The sequence below is a fragment of the Cydia strobilella genome, chromosome 5 (genome assembly GCF_947568885.1).
Source record: "Cydia strobilella chromosome 5, ilCydStro3.1, whole genome shotgun sequence".
NCBI classification, from domain to species: domain Eukaryota; kingdom Metazoa; phylum Arthropoda; class Insecta; order Lepidoptera; family Tortricidae; genus Cydia; species Cydia strobilella.
Genome location: NC_086045.1, coordinates 14,549,317 through 14,568,157, shown reverse-complemented (window position 1 = coordinate 14,568,157; position 18,841 = coordinate 14,549,317). Strand labels below are relative to the sequence as shown.

The window sequence follows — 18,841 nt, the reverse complement described above, 5'->3', positions numbered from 1 at the left end:
CGCTGGGTGGTTGGATCAAGGGTCAGATGCAGAAGGCGGTTATCTTGGACACGGCGCGGATAGTCCGCCGGTTCCTCTCTCTGCGGCCCTGACCACCGGCAGCTTGGGCCTTGCCCCGCTGCCGGCGGTACCCTAGGTTAGGTTTTTTATAATGTGTTTATATATTGTTTGTAATGTTTTGTAAGTGTTTTTGTATTTTACTTTTATATCCATATTATAAAAACCTAGCCTAAGATGAAAGATAAATAAAGAGAATAACATTGTAAAAGTGATAAAGGATAAAAAATTAAATAACATTCCATACATTCAGATTTTGGCAATTGTAAAAGTAAAAGTAAAATAAAAAAATTAAATTAAACATTAAAAAATAATTTAAAATTCAATGTAACACAATAAATAAATTAAAGTATTTTAAATTCTTATTTATTTATTTAATCTTTATTGCACAAAAGAAAACCTTACAGTACAAAAGGCGGACTTATTATAAGTATTTGCGCTATTTTACTTCGTCAACTTTTCATCATTTAAAAATTGCTCAATTGCGCATTTGTGAATTAACATGTCTTTTAATTTCGTTTTAAATAATTTGTCACTTGGTTCAAGTTTGATAGCGTCCGGAATTTTATTGAAAATTGAAATACAATTATATTGTGGCCCATTGTTGAAGATAGCCAAGTTAGATTTTGGTAGGAGTAATTTGTTTTAAGTATATTGGCTTCTAGTTTTTGATGTTTCCGGTTTTATCGGGAACAGATCTGGGTGTTTTCGAACAAAGAGGGCCGCTTCCATTATAAATATTAAAGGCAGCGTTAACAAATTAAGTTTAATAAAATGGGGGTGGCAGCTATTGGGAATGTGAATATTTGCTAATATGCGGATACACTTCTTCTGCATGATAAAAAGTTGGCAAGAGTCTACGCTAGACGCTATTTCAGTCTTGATCTTTTATTTGACCATACCTATACGTGTGATAAGCGACATTACTAGCATCCACAACCTCTGTTAGCGAGAGCCTCTGTGAGTGAGAAAACGTTTTACTTGAACCTGGTTAAGTGGAAAACTGGATTAATGGAAAACCTGGATAAGCGGAACTAAACAGTCGGTCCCTTGCGATTCCACTTATCCAGTTTCCACTGTAATACATTATGGAAATTTTTATTCCGAAATAAATGATTATTTAATTTATTTTAAGGTAATCCGTCCACATTTAACTCTGTCGCACAAAATGCATAGATAACCGATATACCTATTCAATAATAGTGGACAAAAGGTCGGTCACCACCACAGACCATTTAGATCGAATTAGATGTTGCAAACACGTTAATATTAAACCAACAATTTATGAGTAGTCGATATTAAAATAATTACCTACTTTTTAAACTTTTTAAACTTATACTGCGTAGGTATTAAATATAGCTCAGTGAGGTACCTATACGTAAAACAAATATCCTACAGTTAGAACACGCAACGCGAGCGCGATGGAGTAGGTAGGTAGTTTAAAAAAAACACGCGAGTGTCTATTCAATTTGCTGCATGAAGTTAAACGTAGTAGTCTGTAGTCACCATGTTACAAGCTGTTATGTTTGTTAGATACATTTGAGAATCAGTTAGTCTTTGTTATTACTGCTATATTTGTGTGTTGTGATGATATGATGACATGCCGCCGTTTTTACGACGCTTTATCAATTAAGAAAAATATTTACTGACGAAATATCAAAAAGTAGCTATTATCTCGGAGATTAGGCGTAGTACCTATGCATACTAATAAAGTCAGCTTTTAAAAGCTCGACAATATAAACTAGTGTTACGCTATGGTTATACGCTAAGCTTATCATGTTGTTTGATTATCCTGATCAACAGTGACTGCCATAAAATTGTCAACTAACGCGTCGAATTAATATTGTATGTACTACGTATCTAAGACGGAAAATAAATTACAATTATACATATGAAAAACATATTCTATATCTTAAGTATATTTATTTTCTAATCACGCAAAATCGTGTAACGACACTATTGACACAGGGGACTTTATATAATTTTATAATCTGCAATATGTTTTCTGAATAGCCATCAGTACTCGCGTATCGATCTAGGCTAAATTTAGCTTTCAGATAATAACGGATTGGGATGGTTGACCGTCTCGCCAGCAATTTGAAAGATCACTCGTTACCTTTATCTGCAAATCCTATAAATGAATGCATCTATAAAAAAATACCATTTCTACGAATCAAAGGCAGATGTTACTTATTCCTCTAACGTAGCGTTTAAAAAAAACTTTATTTTTATAGCATTTTTAGTACCTACACATATTGAAGGATCGACATATATGCATATTATTGCAAATCGAACACTGCACATTCAAGATAGAAGCTTAAACTTTGACTGCAGCACAGTGTATATTTAACCATTGACTAATCTAATTAAATACTTACCAATCAGTGTATCCTTCTCAAACTTTAAAAATATGTGGGTGAAATGACAAATAGATACTTACATAATTATTTATAAGACATCACTTTAGAACTTGTAAGCAGGCACAGAATTGAACGAATATGACGCCGATACCGAATATGATTGATATTGATATCGTAACTTAATTGCTTGCATACATAATAATAATAGCATACATATAGGTACCTATTATAATCATGTTCATAAATAAATAAAACAGTCTTGTGGGCACTCGCGCACCTAAGGGCATTGTGCAAACATTAAACCAATTTATGTATTTAAAAAAAAACAGCTTGATTCGATTGAACGATCTCATAGAAACTTCAAGAAAACAAAATCATGCAGAGGATGAATTGAAAGCAGTACAAAAATATTTTTTTATTCAAAAAATTCCTGATGATCAAGATAGAGCTATAGTTATATTATTACTGTATGTAATATTTAGTGAATATATTTATTTATGATAATTTTTCTCTAACAATGAGTAGTACCTACATAGGTATAATTAGCACTGCTTTCCCCCGCACAACGTTCCGCCTTGCGCTAATGGCTTTTCATTCCATGACATAACAACATAACAAAAATAATCTTGAATCTTAATATGCCAAAAATTATATAATATTGTTATAAAAATAAAAAGATAAATTTTAATATCGTTGAGTTTTTTTATGTAAAACGGAACTAAATTGCAATAGAGTTTGACTCTACTTATCGACCGAATCGATTCCGCTCGTGTCAAATCGTTACAGTCTGTCGTTATATTCTGTTAAAATAATATTAGCAACATATCAATTTCTGTATTTCTTGAAATAAATATATTATGAATTTGAATTTTGCATGCGAAATTGTCGCTTTTATTGTCGTTTTTATTGTCATGTGAGACTTTGACAATTCAGATAGATCGATTAACGTAAAAATCATCAAAATCGGCCCACGCGTCTGGTGCTTAGATTGCCACATAAGAACAAACACACATACATACATATACTGTTAAACACTATACACTCCTTTGCGTCGCACTGTCGGGTAAAAAGTAAAAACAGTAAGTAGTCTTCTATATATATATAATGCACGTGTCCTGACTGACTGACTGATTCATCAACGCAGAGCCAAAACTACAAAAGATAGAAAGTTCAAATTTGCACACCAAGTTGCATGTAAAAAGTGTACAAGAGATAAGAAGCGATTTTGAGAAATGTAACCCCTAAGGGGGTTAAAAATGGGATGAAAGTTTGTATGGGGTTCAAGTTTTATTGAATTTGAAACATCGTAAAAATATTTTTTTTTAAATACAAGAAAACTAATGAAGCGTTTTTGAAAATTCTTTCTCTAAAGGGGTTAAAAATGGGATGAAAGTTTGTATGGGGATCAAACATTTTTTTTTGCGCGGGAATTGAAACTTTGTATAAAGGCATATTATTAGAATACAAGTAATTTCAGCGTTTTTCAAAATTCATCCCCTAAAAGGGTTAAAAAGGGGTTAAAAGTTTGAATCCATTACAAATACTTAGAAACTTCTAAGAAAGGCATAAACACCAGTAGCGGCATAAGCCGCTTACATAAAAAAGTAATTTCGACGTTTTTGGAAATTCAACCTCCAAGAAGGTTGTTTATAATTATATGGTAAGTACTTACAAGTTTTCTTCTAAGCCAGGAACGTAAATGGACATAACTTAATTTATATGAAAATAGACGAAAACTGATTTCACCGTTTTTGAAAATTCATTCCCTAAGTCGGTGAAAAAAGGGTTGAAAGCTTATTTATTTAGTTATTTATAATCTTTTTTGCACAATACATGATAATACAAATGGCGGACTTAATGCCGTAATTCTCTACCAGTCAACCATTGAATTAAACCAGAAAGATTAAGTAGTAGCAGGGGTCTTGAAAGTAAAATGAACTTTGCATGAAGGTGGCATCGGGAACGATTTTTTTTGTAAATAGTGTACTTGAAATATCGTCTAAATTATGACACAAGTGATTTCAGGGTTTTAAGAAATCTATTTTATTGAAAGTTTGTAAAGTTTTAGGGGTAATTTGGTGAAAAAAGGGTTGAAAGTTTGCATCGGGAGCGAACATTTTTTTAAGTGGACCAAAAAAATCTTCTAAGGCGGTTGAGACGGACATACGAATCTCATGCGTTGTGTAATTGATTATGATTAACCATCCCTACTGCTACCTTTTGCTGCATAATGTTATATGCTCATGTAGATATACAACCACTAACGCGTACGAAGTCGCGGTAATTGTAACGTTTCCGTAGTCTTGTCGGATGCGACCGTGTATTGTGTTACAGGAAACAACAGTGACACAATAGATAATTATCAAAAGGAACTTTAAGACGGGAAGGGTTTCATAATGCAAATACATTAATACCTTTGCACACACACTACTTCTTGATATTTTAATACTCATACACATAAACATTTTAAAACAAACTTGTGTTGTCTTACGGTCTCCTATAGCCGAATAGTCAGTAGTGAGTAGTGACCCTGGCTATGAAACAGGACGCCCCGGGTTCGAATCCTGGTGTGGGCAATTATTTGTGTGTTTATCACAGATATATTTGTTCCTGAGTTATGTATTCTGTGTACAATTTGTATGTTATATACTTACATCGTCGTTTAGTACCCACAATATAAGCTTTATTGAGCTTACTGTGTACGTCCTGATTTTATCACACAGGTTAAAAATATAGTAAAATAACTGTAAAAACGGATTATATCGCGTATATTGAATTTATAATACATCCCGATGTTTCCAACCCTTTACAGCGTTCGTGGTCAACTGGTGACTGAGGAAAAGCTACAAAGTGCAAAATACCCAAATACAAAAATAATGAACCATCATAAACTATTATAAACTTTAAGGCTGCAAAATCGGTTCATAAGGCTAGTTATACAATACAAGTATTTTAAAGTAAAGATATATAAGCGATAAAGCTAGTTTTCATAGCTTTATTTCATGAGTAACTATCGCGGTAACCGAAGACAATATAAAAAATATAGTAGTTTAAAATGTGTCGCTAGGACTTATTTTCAAATTATGCGTCTTTCAATTTCACGTAAAAAAACTGTATTGGTAAAAATTTTAGCTAAAGCCCCTCTTAGATGTGTCAGTGAAGTGTTCGATTAGACGTTCCATTTTAGTGTAATATAACGTATGGTTTGCAAACAATTTTTTTACTTGTCTTTCAAATTTGATAATTCCTGTCCACTTATGATTTTATTGTCACGATAAGTTATAAATAGTTGTCAATTTCGAGTAACTGTTTTCGTTATATATTATTGTGTTATTCATAAAGATACATAATTTACTACAAAAGTAAATTATAAACATCGAATTTGTCTTCAGCTAAGCAAACCAATATGGCACCATTTCCTAAACTAGGTAGAGGACGAACGTCGAACACTGCATATTCCAACGAAAAAGTTTTGTGTAATTTGTACAAATATCTCCAAGAGATTCAAAAATCACGCATTACCGTTGACAAGTTCTATCAAGTCAAAATTCAAGAGACACCTTATATTAAATACTTATCTATTTAATTTATTATGCATACGCATATTTTTGAAAACTGTACACGCACACACGCAAGAAGGGCTTTAGTAAAGTTTTTTACCTATAAGCAGGTACTTGGGACGTAGGTACATTCACATAAATGCAATCAAAAACAACAACCTATATTTTCCTTAAAATAAAAATCCTAAAATTGTTTGAGTATGTACGTACTTCTAGGTAAGACTAAAATAATAGGTAGCTACCTATTATTTTAATAGTAAGTACCTAGGCACCTACATATTTGTTTGGCCACAATTTCTTAATCTTTTATTTCAAATAATTCCCAATCCTTACATCGTTACAAACTTTCCATATTTCCTTGAAAATAAGATATTTGCGTTTACATAGCTGACACATGACATATCTAAAAGACGCGTTAATCGTAAAAGCAGCATGTAGAGCTTAGTTTGGAGAGCTTAATCCCCCAAAGCTCACAAAATCTTCCAACGTGATAGAGCTTTCGGCTGTTTGCCAGCCCAAGGCGCCACAGCTTTGTACAGTGTACATACACCCAATATCTAAATACTCTGGCTTCCACAATCACGCGAACCTGAAAATAATTCATTATTACAGGTGTGAGCTGTTTTGTTTAACAACCAAAGCAAATTACAGCATACGTAGCAAATGTAGAAATTGTCTACGTACCTATAGTTCAACTCACGTTTCTCGCTTCGCTAGCATGAATAATATGTTTCTGTTTGATGACACGTATTTACATTGTATTTTACGCCCAGTTTTACACGCTCAACATTGTAGTAAACTAGTAACTAAATACTCATATATACTTAACATATCACACAAGATATCTGACGTCAAGTTACAAATTAAAATACCTCCATCATCAATTAAGATACGCCAGTAATATTACCAAAAATTTAGGACCTAGATTTTATTAAGACAAATTCATTGCTCACTTACATTTTACTAGTACACAGCTGAAGCAAATGAAATTTCTGCAACCGTTTGCGCAACAGTAAAAAAACTCAAGAACAGCGTAATTGCAATATTTTTCATGCAAATACACTTTCGATTTGCGAGCGTCAAACGGCCCTAAGCGGCACGATCCGCGAACGTGCCTGAATTTATTAAGCTTAAAACCGTGCTCGAAGTCGAGCACTCGAGCATCCGAGCTCAGCTCGAGCCAAGCTGTAATTTACCGTGTGTGTTGTTAATTCGGCTAAAGCGTAGGGAATTTCACACAATCTATACGTTCGTATCCCGTTGGAAAATCAAAGTGAGACTGGTGATGCCGGTAGTGCGGATTCAATTTAGAATTTGCTTGAAGCTAACAGGCATGGATAAATTGAATTTAAATATTATAATTAGTGACTTTACAGTTACGTAATTTATTTCTGATTATATTGATTAAATTACATAGAATATGCTACGGTTAAGTTTTATATTGAGTTTAGTTATTTATTTCCATATAGATAGAATCTTTATATTTCCTGTCGGTTTAATTTTCTATTGTTATATACATAATATATTTACGTACTTAGGTATTTATTAGGACGGAAATAGAAATAGGAACTTTGTATTTTTTTGTTGTACGGACGTTAAGCACCATTCGGAACTAAACTTGTGATCAAAAATGGTATTATTACTCTCCCCGTGTTTTTAATAGACATAAACTTGACGTTAAATCATCACAACACAACCGTTTTGTTTTAATGCCGAGTATTTGAGCTATACTAATGGAAGTAATATTTCAGTCTAATATACTTAAAGAACTACCTACCTACCTGTACCTACAATCTACAAGTAGGTACCTACCATAGTTTAACGGTTGTCATCATACATACTAACACTCAACTAGTAAAAGGTTCAAAAGCCAACAACATAAGTGCCGCGAAGAAAGTGCTATCAAAGTACATATTATCCGGGGTAGGCCTCGAATGTTTACAAGGTATTCTGGAACTGCTCCAAAGTTTCACTACCTCATTAACGTAGTAGTGTTAATGCCGAATGCCCGTGAAATCTTTTACGAGGGCACTTCAGCCGGTACGTTTTAATTATTCTATCTCTGGCTGGTCCTTCGTTAAATTTTTGGGTTGTTGCCTATGTTTTACCTTTGAAGTAGGGTCTTTAGTGGTCACTGCGAGTTCGTTTGTAGTTGTAGCTGTAGGCCTCGCGGTTGTTATTTTTATGTGAGTTTTTTTGTTTTTTATTTAGATGTGTGCTTAAGTTACAAGTGCGCTTGTGTCTGAACAGCTCACTTTCTTCCTGAAGGTTTATGTCATTCTTGCCTTCTTAGGTAAAAAAGTATCGAAATTTTAGTACACGTCGATCGCTGTCTATAATAATATTCAGCTGCGACATCACTGAGCCTATTCTTTGGTCAGTTTATTGTTCAACATGGAGGGAGTACAATAGCCAATATCACAGATCACCCGTCCCGACACAATACGATTCTAGCTTTATTGTAAGCACCGATCACAACTGAGTGTTTCGAACAATGAACTTTTTTCAAATTACTAAAAATGCACTTTAAAGGGACATAGACAGAAATCGTTTCATAGTAACCAGTTCGGAGATGCCTTGTGCTTGTTTGAACAGTACTTTTAGACATTTTTTTTTCAACTTGTGTTGTGTGGGTGATCGTTACACCCCATGTTTCGCTTAGCTTCATGTCGTTTTATTTTGTCAAATACCATATATCAATGGTTGTTGAATAAAACACGTTTTTTTTTAAATAAAAAATGCGCTCTGATCGATAAAGGTACAAAATACATGATACAACATTTGGTGTTTCGAAAGCGCACATATTTCAACTTATTACGAAAATTTATTGAAATTCGACGTTCGACATTGACTACCGTTCTCTTAGTAGCACATCCGTCCATGATAAGTGGAATTATTATGCATAAGCATCAGATTTACATAAAAAAATCTTGCCTAGTGATCGAAACAATTATTTCAATGGGTTCTAGCAATACATGAGCAGTCAAAGATTTATCATGTCACCAATAGAATTTCAATGCGTACGGCCACCCGCCAACTTACTAACGATGTCGTTGTTAGACAATACGAGTGGCACAATGCAAGAATAACGACCTTCCGACCGTGTGCCATTGATACTCTTGCTGGCTAAACACCCAAAAACAAAAGACGAATATAAATCACTAACCCCGTACCCCACGCGTCTGTCTGCAAACATTAACTTATGCAACTTACAAACTCATCATCCAGTCTATAATGCACTTTAGGCCGTTGAAATATGGCGTCGCTATTCATAACTTGGAATGTGCCGACTGCATTTACTACAATAGTCGTCCTATTACACTAACCACTTCCACGTAAACAATAGTCTCTTAGAATAATAGGGACATTATTACTTTACAGTCGCTAACATAATCATTGGTCCATTGTTGAGTTTATATTCCCGAAAACGCCTAACATGTTAAGGCCCTTACTATTTGAAAAATGCGGGCGGACACTAGCTAAAACTGGACAAAATATTGTTACCGCGAAGCATGACAAATTAATTGTTAAATAGATTTTTGCTGACAATTGTTCAACTAAAGATTTTTTTGTTTCGATTTTGGTGTAGATTTATGATAGCAGAATACTGAGTAAGTATAAAGGGCAGGTAAATCCTTCAAGCGTTCAAAACGACATAAAGTGAATAAAGAGCTGACCGCAACTTGATTTATAGCTTCATTTTAAAGCTTCTACAATACGCGACACGTCCAACTGGTTTGTAAAGCATCCCTTATGGTTATAAAAATAAGAACCATACTCAATTATCTCTGGTTTTTCCCCACCTGAACCTAGGGCAATTTTCTCAAAGCAAACGATTACGATTGTCGGAAGAAAAACGGTAATTTAAGGCTCATCAGTTGCGTGCGCCCCCTGATTCGAAAAGAACCGTTTACTCATCGCATGACAGGGCGAATTAACACGTCTTCTAATATGACTCATACGAGCACAAAAGTAAGAATGGGCATAATGAGATCATTAGGCAACACGCAAAAGTTGACGTGAGCAGAAATAAACAAACAAACAAACAAACAAATTATTTATTCGTCGATCATAGGTGTACACAACATGATATTGCATATGATGGTAAAAAAGAAAAATTGTTCCACTATGTCGTACCCAAGGGCATACGAAATTCTGTTTGTTAGCTAATAGCAATTAGCATGCACCATGCACTAAATTAATATTTACAATCAGTGTGTATGTCAAATAAGCAATTAATTTAAATGTCCAGTAATATTTCTTAACAATTATATAAAAATCGTAATAAGTTTTTTCATTATATAGGTAATACATGTCACATTTTCCATTCAAGAATAATTATATAATAATCAGTACATGTTTTCAATTAGAAATTCATTACAGGAGTAGAAAGCCTTCCTAACCAAAAATTCTTTGACAGATTTTTTAAATATACCAATGTCACACACTTTCCTTATATGTTCAGGTAATTTATTATATACTCTAGGAGCCATACCGAGAACGCTTTTTGACAAGAGAGCAGTTCTTGATGGATGTGCACAGACCATGTGTTGCAAACGTTGACTGTTAAGACATCGAAATATATCTGGATGTTTTTTCACAAATATTACTATTTCATAAATGTATATACAGGGAAGAGTTAATATTTTTAAATTTACGAAATATGGCTTACATGATACTGTGGGCAGTAGATGATGAGTCGCTCTAAGGCATTTTTTCTGAGCTTTGAAAGCCAAGTGCCAGTCAGTCGAATTCCCCCAAAAAATTATGCCATATCGGAGTCTAGAAGATACATATGCATGATAAGCGGTTAACACAACAGATTGGCTAGCTACTTTATTTAGCATATACAGTGCATAGGAGTAACGACTTAACTTTTTACATAAATTATCAATCTGACCTTTCCAATTCATGTTGCTGTCTAAAACCAATCCTAAAAATGTTGCGTTGTAGACTTCTACAAGTTGTTGCCCCCTATATTTGACATCTAAATCTTCCAGTTCATTCTTCCTTTGTCTAAAGTTCATTATCTTTGTTTTATCAATATTTATTTTTAGATTGTTTTCATTAAGCCACTTTACAATACATTCTAAAGCATTACTCATTTCAAAATTAATATCAATGTCATAATTATTCAAATTTTTACCAGTAAAAATAGCGGTGCTATCATCCGCAAAAAGGACCATTGGAGAGTTAGTTATTTTGGGAAGGTCATTTATATAGGTAATACTTTAAGTCGAAATAATGCTTGCTATTAAACACTAGTTCAAATTATTAGAATCGTATAGGTACAGTATTTTCATTCAAAACACATGATTCCTGTGATATACTAACTAACATAGCCTAGGAGCCTCGTTACAATTGCTTCATGGGCACGACGCAGGAAAGTATAGTTGGTTGCTCGGGTAAACCATTAGAATGTTTCCCTAAAACGAATAGTTTGGTCACACTACACTGGTTTGCCTAAAGGGGCCCACTGACTATCAGTCCACCGGACGATATCGGCCTGTCAGTTGTTCGGAACTGTCAAATTTTTATTCTAACTGACAGGCAAACGCCAAACGCCAACGCCTACGTAAGTACTTACGTACGTGGTCAAACGCCTGCCTATTCATCATAAAAAAAGGCCCCTTAAGAAATAAACTCGCCCGCGCGCGCGCTACCAAAGAATCCCGCCAAGTAACCTAAATATTATTTCACGTTCCCAAACCTTAAATCAACTCGAAGATTTCGTGAGGCATTGCAAAAGTAATTGTTTCGACGTAATCTGCGAGCTAAACTCACCTTACTTCCTCATTCGCGTATCTTTCTCTAAAAAACATCAGTACAAGAGCACCTTATACTCACAAAATAAAGTTCAATATACAAACTAATGAGATAAATGGAAAATGTGGTTAGAAAAGTAAGAAGGATATTAGAAAATTTAGGTATCGCGTGCTAAGGGCGGGCACCGACAGACACGAGCGCGCACGCGAGTGCGGTGGAAACCTGAGAAAATCAAGCTGTTAATTTACTAGGAGACTGTCAAAAGAGTGTTTGTATTTTGCGACGATTTAGATTTGAATTGTGTCCGTCATATTTCTAAAACATATTCCATTGTCATTTCAATGACTCAATGAGTTTTTCAACCAAAAACGTCACTTTTGACACTGGCAGATCAGTATTGTATCGCTGTGACATCCTGAAAGCATTGTTCGAATCGGGCCGCACCCATTCAACGTTCAAGATCTAGTTTGACGGACGGGTATAACTACGGAAGCCTACACTGAGCATGGCTCCACATGCTCTTGACCGGTTTTTTGATTGGTTATCTATGATTGAGATAGTAAATTACAATCAATGAGTCATACCAGCAGATAGAAAAATGGTAACTTGGTCAAGTTACTTGTAATTAATTATAGTATAGCATCAAAAACTGATTTCCAGTAAATCTAAAGCAATAAAACAGTATTGATCGTCTCCGCAAAGTAATATTCAACCTCCAGTCAATTAAATAAAAGACTCGCTTTTATCATGCCATTCATGCCATTTTATTTTCTTTATATTACTTATTTCTCCGCAAAACATTTGGCAATCAAAAATAAACTTTATATCGAGCGGCGCAAAATGTGTTTTAGGATAATATCACTGGAAAGTGATACTATCGTTTAAACTCAAGTATGTCCATTTCTTTCGCCGCCCAAAATAATGCTCGGCTATTTATCAAATTGCAATTTCGTAATAGATATGCCTTGATGGGCAAGAAGTTTGGCAGAATGGTATTTATTTTTCCAAAACTGAGAGAGCGATCAGTCTTACAAGTAAAGCTTCGCTGTGCCTTAAGATTTATTCGATCGTTGGTTTCGAAGTGGATTTGTGGGAACCTGAGTAAGTGCTTTTCTCCAAGAAGTAGGTACCTTGTAATTCGACATTTATTGTAAGTTGTAAATATTAGACAGTGCAATTAGGTAAGCTTTGTTTCATTTTACGTCAATTTAAAAACTTATTTAATTTATATACCGATTACATAAAAAAATATATATATTTCAAAGTTCAGTTTTCGATAAAAGAAATGATAAAACTGTACCTAATTATATTCTGTTTCGGATTAACTCATCATTTTATATTCTGTAAGGTGAGTTCGGCTAAGTTTCGGACGATTTTAGGTGGGTTGAGATGATGTTGGTTTTTTTTTTTTTCTCAGCTTTTGGATAGGGTACGGACATGATTTAAGTACAGAATTGATAATAATGAAATGCTCTATATAATTGAATTTTATTATCTTTCTAAACGTCATAGTGAGCGTGTAATGAGTGTTTAAATATAGGAAACAAAATAAATTGACAGCATTCTTTTTTTACCTGGTGGTGTAAGAACGGACGGGCCTATAAGTTCGGCCCTATTGCCGGTACCATAAAGTTTACCATTGCAAAATAACCGGTTTTACTCACCGATTCATATATAGAAGAATTGGCCTAGCAGTAATTCGGGCTATCATATCCGACCCATATTTTTTTTTTTGCATTTTTTCCGTCCGATCTTACACCATGCGCTCAATTTTCAAGAAATTATGGTTGTCAAACTTTTAGGTGTGGGGTCAATGAACCCATGTGGGTCAATGAACCACGTAGGTTCATTGACACCTTAAGCGCGGTAGGTTGAAAGAGGGTGATAAAATAGGACATAAGGGTAAAATAATATGAAAGTGGAGGAATTAATACGACCAAAACTTAATCAATTGCAGTAATATCAGTCTATAGGTACTTAATAAACTTTCCAACGCCATCTCACATAACTACGAGTATGATTTCGTGTGAGAAAACATCTCTTGATCTTACAAACAGGCCAATTCGCTTTGATAAGCACACATTTTAAACCAAGTAATAATTGATTAATCAACACAACAATAATATTTCAAGAAACCATTATATTTCTTTAACATTATTAAAATAATAATAATAATCAACAAAAAAATAAACCTACCTCTTCATAATTACAGCAGATAGGTAAATAAAAATATTTATAATTATTTATTCATAAAGAGATCAGTTACCTACTTAAGTGTGCAATATTAGACGCTTAGATTGTAATTTGCGGTTATGTAAAAAAAAACACCACTATATACGTCTGTTAGAGAAATTTAATCAAGCATCGTGGTGACACGTATAAAGTTTGAGCATTCCTGAGAATTTAAGATCGGATGATTTGCATCCGATCTTTTACCACTTCGGGTAAGACCGGATCTTGGCCTACAGGCATCGTATCAGAATTCCAAATATACAGATTTGTCACAAATTTAATAAAAATAACATGCAATCTGTAAAAGAAACAAATAACGCTTAAACTTACCAGTTATTCCAAAAAAACTGGCGGAGGGTATATCCGGATGGAAAATAAAAACACATTTTTTGAACTTTTCTACTTAACGGCACAAAACACGCGTCTAGTCTGTCAGAGCAACAAGTGCGGACTGAAGAGGGGTGCGGAACAAAATGGCGCATCGCATCACCTTGCCAGCATTAAAAAAATACCCCACAATAGGCGGAAATTTGAATCATACGATCTTACCCGATGTCCGTAACTTTGCCGAACTCACCTTACTATTTTTATATTATATAGTATTATTCCAAGCTTAACAACGTAACGGCTTAATAAAACAATATGGCTAATACTGTACCAACATAAGGTGATTGTAATATTAGTTCTAATGACAGTTATTGAAAGCCCGCCAAAAAGCATACTTTGAGCGTGTAGGGCTGATATATGTTATCTGTGACAACTTAGCCTTGCCTGTCAACTTGTCAAGAATTACGGCTTAAATGAGAAAACCAGATTTGTAAAACTAAGATTAATTAAAAACCTGTCAAGAAGAACATCGTCTTTATATTTGTAGGCAGCATACGAATCCCCAGAACGAGGCCCACAAGGTGGGCTATCATACCTCAAAAGGAAAAAACGGAACCCTTATAGGATCACTCGTGCGTCTGTCTGTCTGTCCGTCTGTCACAGCCTATTTTCTCCGAAACTACTGGACCAATTAAGTTGAAATTTGGCAAACATATGTAAGTCTGTGACCCAAAGACGGACATGTAACGTAAACAAATGAATTTTAAACATGGAGGCCACTTTTGGGGGGTAAATGAGAGAATTAAAAAATAAAGTTTTTAAAAATATATCGTCTTACATATCAAATGAAAGAGCTCATTGTGATAATCTTAAAATTTTTTTTTATAATTTTAAGATAAACATTTTAGAAGTTATTCAAGAAAATAGGCAAAAAATGACCATTCCCCCCCTTTATCTCCGAAACTATTGGGTCAAAAACTTTGAAAAAATACACAAAATAGATCTTTACCTATACATTACAGGAAACCTATTAGAAATGTACAGTCAAGCGTGAGTCGGACTTAATTACTTATTTTTGATCCGATCCCTACGGGTTTTTTTAAAGACATTTCATCATCAGACACGGGGCTTGGCCGGTTTTTTTTTCTTACTTCGCTTTTGCATTTATCAGTGACACGCAAATACAGTATTCCTTTATCGGATTGGGATCGTGTGAAACCGACATGAGGCGCGCGACTCCGTGAATGGCCGGTTTAAGCGTGGGCCGCCATGTTTATATGTAATGATACCTTTTGTTACGACTCTTTTGTAACGCCTGCTGTTATCTGTTTTATCGCAACTTCTTTATCTAAAACAACCCAACAAAAACCAAGACCCCTCCTATTTTCTTAACTTTAAAGCTCATTTTTCATTAAAGAAGAAATTAATACGTGTATTTTACCTTGTTTTCTTAGCGTAGTCCACATTGATAACCCAAAATATGACAATGGATTTAAATGACTTTATTCCTGACATCTCTGTCACGTATTGTTGTATCCAAAGAGCGTTGGAGTAATTTATGTTGTTTTTTTTTTTCAAACTTAGTGTTTGTTGATACAAGTGCGTCAGATAGCGAGGAGGGTCGAAAATTATTTGAATAATAAGCGGAACTCTTGTTAAAAATTCTGTTTGAAGATGACCTCCGTTGTTTTGTTTGTGATGTCGTTGTATTGGGAGCTTAACTTTTTTTAAAGATCCTTTCGACAATATTCGAGAGCCATTAGAATTCCAAAGGAATTTTTCTTTTGTTTAATACTCGTAATAAAAAAGGAATAGGTAAACAATTAAGCGAAGCTTTGTATTGTGAGAAGTATATTAACGTCATCTGAAAGTAAAAGTTCTTGCTAATGATTGAAAAATAATCACTAAAACAAACCAAACGTGTATTCATTTTTTCCTGTAGATTCTTACGTAATATAGCTAATATAGGGGAGAGGGGGTCAGCCTTTCCTTATTTATTCTTACATAGAGGTGGGAGGGGGTCAAAAACTGGCAAAAATCGTCTTACGTAATAAATGAATGGCGCCTTAACTCTATTTTTTATTGTTTATTAAAATTAATTTACTACCCGTTCACTTCAAGATGGCCGTCGGCGTCATGTCGGTTAGGTACATGATTATGTCATAGGTACAATTACTACTATATAGTACTGTCGACAAAAAATATTTCGTACTTTATTTTGCTATATATATAGCATACTACATACCTAAGCATTATATTGCTATATTTAATGCTTAGGTATGTAGTATGTGCTAAATTTAGTAATTTTTGTGATTGTATAAAATGTAAGTCATAAAAGTAGTTGTAAATTGTAAAGCTGTATAATAATATTTAATATAATATAATCGCCGATCGGATAAGGCGTCAGGGTAGGGCGGGGAAGCGGGCCAGTAGGCAACGGCGAACTTGAAGCGAACAGGTAGTAACGCTCGAGGCATTAACGTATCTAATGTATTTATCTATGTCTTTCGATCGTATAGGTAGCACCGGCCAAGTGCGAGTTGAACTCGCGTTCCGCAGACTGCGCAAAAAATTTTTTTTGCTTATAATTGACTAAAGCTTAACCGGTTTTTTATTATTTTGCTGTGTAGTAGGTTATATACATATAGTCTTTATTACGACTCTGAGGTTTTTATCTATGTTTGTCCGTTATAGTGACACAGTAATGTAATAAAATAATCAAGCCTATATCACAGGGTCCTTTAAGGGCTTTAAGTATGTAAAGGATTGGTCCGTAGTCCCCACTCAGACGCTTTTGCGGTTTTTAGGGTTATTTTTCAGTGTGTAAGCGCTGGTGGCCTAGCGGTAAGAGCGTGCGACTTGATCCGGAGGTCGTGAGTTCAAACCCCGGCTCGTACCAATGAGTTCACTTCAAGTTATGTACGAAATATCATTTGATATTTACCAGTCGCTTTTCGGTGAAGGAAAAGCATCGTGAGGAAATCGGACTAATCCCGATAAGACCTAGTTTACCCTCTGGGTTGGAAGTTCAGACGGCAGTCGCTTTCGTAAAAACTAGTACCTACGCTACCTATCCTTGGGATTAGTTGCCAAGCGGACCCCAGGCTCCCATGAGCCATAGCAAAATGCCAGAAAAACGCGAGGAAGATGATGTAAAAAATTATACCCAAAGGATACCTAAAGGATAAAAACGGGACCCTATTACTAAGACTTCGCTGTCTGTCTGTCCGTCTGTCTGTCACCAGGCTGTATCTCATGAACCGCGATAGCTGGACAGTTGAAATTTTCACAGATGATATATTTCTGTTGCCGCTATAGCAAAAAATACTAAAAACAGAATAAAATAAATATTTAAGTGGGGCTCTCATACGACAAACGTAATGATTTTGCCGTATTTTCGTAATGGCACGGAACCCTTCGTGTGTGAGTCCGACTCGCACTTGACCGGTTTTTTTTTCGTCATTATCTACTCACTACTTTTTTCCGTAGGTAAAAGTAGGACGATTTGCTTTTTTTTAGTCGTTATAAATGATTTTTCAAAATTACAGCTTCTAATTATAAGCTTGCAGGCTTACTTTCGAATATCAGTAAGAGTAAATTTAATATTTAAACTCCAATTAACAATTTACCATAACATTATTAAAGTTACAGCAATTACTTGAAAAAGTCTCATGTAATCACTCAATATCTAGAACACCATTCACATACCTACATCTTGCATAATTAGTTTTTCTGTCCTATTAGGTAAACTTTGAATGAAAGCAATTTCGATTTTCCTACTTAATAACTATTCAACTAATACCATTTTTGCATGATGCATTTTTCTAGTAATAAACTTCTAAATTGTCTTAACTGTTGAAATCATCGGATTTATTGACTTCTCCAAGGAATACGATATAAGTTATTATTTTTATTTATGCAACCAATAACATTCCAATTGGAAACTTATTTATTTATTTTCCTATTCGATTCCGTTTTTTTCATAACCTGTAGTGTAAAAAAGTAGTGCACAATACCTTATCAAACCATAACGAACAACCAAAGTCCGACAACAACAAGTCAATTATCACTGCACAACACTGAAAACAATTCGCGTCTAGTCCAAAAGCCGGCTGAAATTCAGGAGGGGCGTACACCTTTTGCCACAGTCAAACCGGTACTGAGGGGGACTTGAGCTGTACACAGCTCATACAGACGCGCGCATCTGCCCTAAGCACTCCATACATGCGTAAGCAGCAAGGGTCACATCTTCACTGCAATATTGCTGGCAGGTAAGAAATGTTTCGCATCGCTTGGAGGTAAGGGGTGTGAAATAAATACATTTCAGCAGTTTTAAAAACGTGTTGAGGTTTTATCTTCTACAAGAAAAATCTGACCAAGAACATGTCGGGCCATGTTTATTTTAGGTTTCCATAGTCACTAGGCGGGTCAATGTACGAAATCTACCTTTTAGGGAACAAGATACGCGTGGAACTTACGGGTGCTCCAGGACCTAAAATACGGGCAAAGATTTTAGGCAGGCTACATTATTGTTTACGT

At 34.8% G+C, this 18,841-nt stretch overlaps 1 protein-coding gene across 1 annotated transcript in view; it reads right to left on the bottom strand.

Annotated features, from left to right (window-relative positions):
- LOC134741447 (roundabout homolog 2-like) overlaps positions 1 to 18,619 on the bottom strand; it is a 70,961-nt gene extending 52,342 nt beyond the window's left edge. The window contains exon 1 of the mRNA XM_063674226.1: positions 18,319 to 18,619. The gene's annotated coding sequence lies outside the window, so the exon portion shown is untranslated. The remainder of the gene's footprint in view (positions 1 to 18,318) is intronic.
- Positions 18,620 to 18,841: the final 222 nt, after the last annotated feature.